The sequence below is a fragment of the Leiobunum rupestre genome, chromosome 1 (assembly GCF_980474605.1).
Source record: "Leiobunum rupestre chromosome 1, qqLeiRupe1.1.hap1, whole genome shotgun sequence".
In the NCBI taxonomy this organism is placed as follows: Eukaryota; Metazoa; Arthropoda; class Arachnida; order Opiliones; family Sclerosomatidae; genus Leiobunum; species Leiobunum rupestre.
In genome coordinates, this window is record NC_143384.1 from 66000222 (window position 1) to 66006909 (window position 6688).

The following is a 6688-nucleotide window of genomic DNA, read 5'->3' on the forward strand; positions in this document are numbered from 1 at the left end:
TCGGAATCTGGATAACGAAACGATCAACGATCTTGAACGCGTAATGCGTTATATCGTTGTGAATTTTGACGAACTCACGAGTGAGTCGTGAGTAGGTGGTACAAGTATACGGGTGTATATTTGTTTGTGTACGTTTTTTAGGAAGCAATTCCTTATTTTGTATACAGGTTGACGGCTCGGCCGGGACAAATGATGAAAAACCCCTGTAATGCTTAGGCGGTGCTCGGGTTATATAAATACAATAGTATGATGACCCCACGTATCCCCCCGTTGGCGTGGCCGTTACACATATCTCGCCCCTGATTAATCAAGTGGACGAGTGGACAGAATTGTCCCACACGTTACCATACAGAAAAAAAGCCCCAAACGTGTCTCATAAACATCCATATTATCACGTCAAATAAGTATAATTATTTCTATTATTTTGCTATAATTGATATAGTTAAATGATACGTTTTCCACCTCCGATTCTGAGATATCTTCTAAATTATTCATCATAAAAAGGTAAACCACTGTTAAGCCATGGTACAATCATTTATATTTATCAATAATATTATGTAATAATAATAATAATTACCGTAACAAAATTGGGAATTGCTTCCAGACGGTGAGCAGAAAATTTTACTATAAGTTTCATCGCAAAAGCTCAACATTCTAAATTTTTACGACGATTAATTTATAAGTCTAACATATTAGCACCGCATGGTAATCTCGTGGTTCAACTTTTAAATGCCAAGCATTCCAAGGAAGCTTCTTTCCCTATTTCACTCCCCCCGCTTATTTTGAATCACCAGCCTATATAAGCATATCCTGTTATTCCCGCGAGTACCGCTAGAGTGCGGCGATTCTTGTTCAGTTTACTTTTTCCCCGTGGCGGACCGTTGGTAAATAGTCCATGGAATAAACTTGGTTTTGTTAAAATCCTACTATTTAAAAAAAGAAATTTCGTTTACAAATGTGCTTCAATTATACCGCCGTCAGCTGTTAATCAGCTCGGCTAATATCCTTTATACGATCAGCCCACAAAATAAAATTAAGTTGCCCACCTACCCACGCGTTCCCAGTCCACCTTTTTTAATATATAATATATGTTAGATACTTTATGTTATTATAAATACATCAAACTAACGCCAAGCACTTGTTGGCCCTTAGTAAACCAAGTCGCCAAACAAATCGAATCAATGTTTCGGTCTTGACGAGAGCTTTCACAATGGTATTACAAAACTCCTTTGAATACACCTCTTAATTTATTCTAAAAGTGAAATAACATGCTTAATCAATACTTCAAATAACTTATGACGTGTTTTGTAAATCATTTTAACCAAGGCTTGATTATTATTTATCTTTCAAGAAAATTTACTTTTAATGGTACTGTTTGGCACTAGACAGTTATGAAGGTAATTGACATATAAACTTCGTTATTTATGTTTTTAATAACTGGTTTCGTGGTCACGTAAAATCATGATCTCATACTCTTTTACTTGGTTAAAACATTTCTAATAGTGTTCGTTCTTCAAATTCTTCAAGAGTTTAGTGAATTTGAACTGAGTACAACGAGATCTTTCAGTGTTTTCAAGTATTTCAACACTACCACATTTATCGTTTTACATACCATTGAATTGGGAACCATACCAAAAAACACATACTGATGAAAGGTAAGTAACAAACAAATCTAAATTGTAAATTTTTTTGTCAACGAACGTATAAAGAAATACATATTGTTCACCTTATTGGCCATATGTTCTTTGTGATATATCCACCGCTTAGGCAAAGTATTATATGACAGTGCCTTTTTATCGCACATAAGAGCTAAGAAATAAATAATGGTCTCATGGGAAATAGTGTATCTACTAATACTTGGAATTTATCTTCTCAGCTTCCAAATTAATCAATATTGTGGATACATCTGGCTCAAGTTATAATATTATATCCACAATATTGATTTCTTATAAAATTTCTGATTTGCAAGGATGCTGCTGATAAATTTGATGCGAAACCTGGTGGGTAGATTTTCTAGATCCTATTTTATTTTCCTAAGCCTTCCTGTTGTTTTAATCGCACTTAAGAGGTAGCTTAGAAACATTGTCTTATGGGAAATAGGGTGCCAACTGATACTTGGAAGTTCTCTTCTTGGCTTCCAAATTAATCAATATTATGGTTTTTTCTAGAATAAGTATTAAGTTATAATAATATTATTGTAACCGGACCAGGGTTACTACAACAACCCTTACTATTGGTATGCTAAAATAAAGAGTCGTTTGCTAGAAACAAGAGAAGGACCTAATAATATTAAGATTTATTTTATCATTTAAGTAAATTAGTAATACGTTCCCGCCTTCTTGGTAAAGCTACAAGGTCTAAGCTAAAATTAATAGTTCTAGGCTATGGATTTTTCAGAAAATTATACAATGTACATTTTGCGATAACGCTATGCCAAAGCGAAAGGTTTCCATTTCTAATGCAATAACAATGTTTCTTGGAAATCGAACATTTCGAGAGTTGAAACTGCCGTATTTGCTATTTAGCCATTGAGGTTAAAGAAGTGTTATTAGTCTAAATGGAGCAAGCTATGTTTGAAACGTTCATAGATTATTGAGAGCTACATTTGGTATATAAAATTTTATTTTAGAAATAAGGCTGTTGTGGTAAGTATTTTAATTTGTTGGTAAATTATTCGCTTTTTTTGAAAGTTTTCAATTGGCTAGATGACAACGTTTTCATGGAGTTAGGAAATTCGTGTTTGGTGTAAACTGAATTTTGAAATCCGTGCTACATTAGGTGAGAACCCTTGTATTAGAGTTTCCTCTTCGGATGCCTTTTTATTCATGGGGATATTATAGCGACATATAGCATGTAGCCCAAAGGTTTCGTTCTTACCACCTATTACATACAATCTGAATTCCCTATTATGTATTGAATCTAAGTAGGCTGTTAAAAGTTTATTGTGGGTATATAAGTATGTGTGTGTACAATATACAAAAGGGCAGTCCTGTACATAAAAAAATTTAAATTAAAACTAAACGCCGCTAATAAACAGTTAAGAGACTTAATTTACATTTATACTCACATATACAGGGTGTTTTTCATGGCTCAAAAAAGTTATTTTTTTCTAGAAAGTTGAAATTTGTACTGTACATTAAATTTAAATTTTAACCGCTAGGTGCTATAAGAAAATTGTCAATCAGAAAATTGTAGAGCGTCACCGAAAACGTACAAATAGCGTTGGCGAAAAACAAAATAGACGTATTTGTCACTGACAAAATCTGACTTGAAAAAGTAACAAGTTGGGCAAGCGAAAATAACTTTTTTTGAATTCCATGAAAGTCAGAGATTTGTTTATCTGGTGTTCAATGCAATAAACACAGCTGAAAAATCGAGGAGACAATGGCGAAGAAATTAAATTAATTAATTAATTTATTAATGGCGATTTAAATTACGTGAGATATGGCGACCTTGCTGGCCAATGTGACGAACCGTTTCACCCTATTCAGCGTTTTGAAATACAGTATTTCACATTTCGGGAGTCATGAGGCGTGGCACTCTTTTTGAAATCACAATGTGGCTCATTTAGCTATGGACGTTTCCTATTAGTTTAATAGGCCTGTGTTTGCATCTAGTCGTATTCGAAATCTATTTTAACCCCAATAGGCGAGAAGATAAATAGACCACAGGTATTAAGGTCAGTAAAAACCTTAAATTTTTTTAGTATTTAAATAATTGTAATACAAACTGTGTAACATTATTGTCGTAATCAATCTTAACAGTCATGCCTCAATATTCCAGAGCTGGTAGTATGGAACTAGTGGCCATTTACTACGTGGAAGGTGGAAGAAATCTACGACGAGTGAGTGAGATCTTTGAGCAACGACATCCAGATAGAAGACCATCCATAACTACTGTAAGGCGAGCTGTAAATGACTTTCACCAGTATGGTAACGTACAACCTCGATTTCGTGGGCCTGGTCAGCGGGATTTGGACTTTGAAAACACCGTTTTAGCCTATTTTGCCGCATACCCACCTAGTAGTTGTGCCGCGGCGAGTAAGGATTTGGCTTGCAGTAAAACTCGTATTCGGGAATTTTTACATAGGCATAAGTACCATCCTTACAGAGAAACGCTTCACCACGGTTTACGAGATGGAGACGCTCAAAAACGGCTGGAATTTTGCAACTGGCTGCTAAATTCCTCCGCAACATGCTATTCTCGGATGAATCCTCGTTTGCAAGAGACGGCCCTTACAATCACCAAAACGTGGAACACTTTTCTAATTGGAATCATTTTTCTAACACTTACGGTTCTCGCGTTAGTTTTTGGATGACCTTGAATACATGGTTCAAGGGCATTGACATTTTTAAACTAAAGACCCTCAATCCTGATGAGGACGTGTAGCTAATTTCAGTACTCTAACACGAGTATCTTTAGAGTTATCAGCTCCCGAACCGCGCTTTCGACACGTTATCAACTTAACGAACTTCTTTTTTTTCATCTAGCATTTCTCGGCTTTCTATTTGTCAAATCCGATCAGGTCAAAGCTATTTGTACTTCAAAAGTCATGTGGAACACTTTTCTAATTGGAATCAACTTTCTAACACTTACGGGCTACCTGTGTATAACCATTGCCCAAGATTTAACTTAATCGATTACTCTTGTGTGTAGGGTCCTTTAACCACAGTAGGCCAGAATCTTAATTTTTGTCATTCTAAAGACGTCGCTTTGCGTTTATAAATTGTGTAGTATTAAATGAATCACTTAATTTTAATTAACATAAATCTGTTAAATTTTGATTACAGATTTCTGATCTAAAGGAAATGAATTCTGACTCAATAACTTACGCTATACCTCTGGTAAATAAACAAGTGTCCTAAAATACACAATTTACTTTTATGATCAAAGCACCAGATATTAACGAAAATTTTATGTTACTTGTTTTAAAGGAGGTCATTTCGAATATCTTTTGTAATTTGTACTTGATTTATGTACTGTTGAAGAGTAAAAAGATTTCAATTAAACTTTCATTTGAACAACGTTGACACTTTGAAGCACCTCCGTTTTGAGTTAAATGAACTGGCACAGTTATCCTACTTCTTCTGATTTAATAACGTACTTTTGTTACTAGTGATCGTTTTCTTATCTCTTTTGATTAAACAAATGCTTGTTAAAAAAATAATTGCGTCCAGGGTATAATAGAAACGGCACATTTGCCCGTTTTTCGACGTTTTGGAGGACGATTTTTGACGGTCAATTACTCAAAAGCAATGCATTTTGGAACCCATATTCATTAGACATTTCTGACTCAATATGACCAAAGAACACGTCATTTAATTTTTAGTATACTTATCCGTAACACCCTGCATAAACAGATAACAGGAAAAGCTTCAGTCTAAACTTTGGGTACGTTCAGTAGAGCTCAGCGCTGACATCGATTTCTAATTGTATGCTTTTGCTCATCATAGACTCGAAAAGTCGCTTTTGTAGTTAGATTGACGTAAAACGCATAGATGATTACAAATTTTAGAAAACAGCTGTTTTTAAGTGTATGAGTTCAGTGTGTTCAAAACCAAGTGTTTAAAAAATTTTGTATGATTATTTAAAAACTAAAGATATAGTAACCAAAAGAAAGCTTTCCTCAGCTTCTAATAAGAAATAGCTGTCCGTCGTAAAACTAATTATTCTAAGAAACTTACTCTACCGACATTATATGCACGAATAAGGAACGCAAGGGGTAGGTTGTAACCTAACAATCTGTTTAGGTTCAGAGTCAAACAGTTACTAGCTGCTCCACCAATTGTAGAAATTTACGATACAATTTTGTCACAAGTAACCGTATATCAAACTTTTCAAATTTGGTAAGTAGCTTGAAAAACTGCTAAAGACAACAATTCATACTAAATCCTTGAAGCGATATGAAAATTATTCCGATATCTTATATCATAAAGTAGTCAAAATCTATAAGCAAGTACCGCATAAGTCGGATAACAAATCAAAACATTTTCAAACTCCCAAAGAAAATGAAGTCGCTAATATTGAAATAACTTTTTAAAATATAAAATATTTTGGCGGATTTCAATAAAAGCTTGGACTAATTAATCAAACTAAACGAAAATCAACAAATGTTTTAAAATTTTTCAGGAAAGCCAAATTTTTGAAATTGAAATGAAAGCTCTGGATATTCTTATATTTTATACTCCTCATTTTTTAAATGTTACGTAAGTACTTAAGCTTTTTACCTTTTGCAAGCCGGTCCCATACAACCTTTTTTTGAGTGATATTGTCAAGCTACAACGTAAATTTCTTTTTTCGATACTGAACTTTGAACTATCAACACCAGAAAAGAATAAAAATAAACTCTGAATATAATAAATATGAACGCGTTACTAAATCTATCAGCACAAGAGAAACTATTATCGTACGCGAATGCCCAAGCCACTGAATAAAATAAACACGTGTTTATGTTAGTTTTATTATTTTGTAATTCTAAATTTGATAGCCCACCCACATTTTTTCTCTCAGAAGGCGCTGCGAAATTGAGCAAGCCCTTCTGTATTGAAATATTAAGCAAAGCGCGCTTTAAATATTTACGTTTTTACAAAAATTGTCCTGACTCTCTGTATTACTATTTCTAGGCAATCGCTGAACAGGTTTTATTTAAGCGTCTATTGAAATAATTTTGAATTTATTTCAGCCCTAT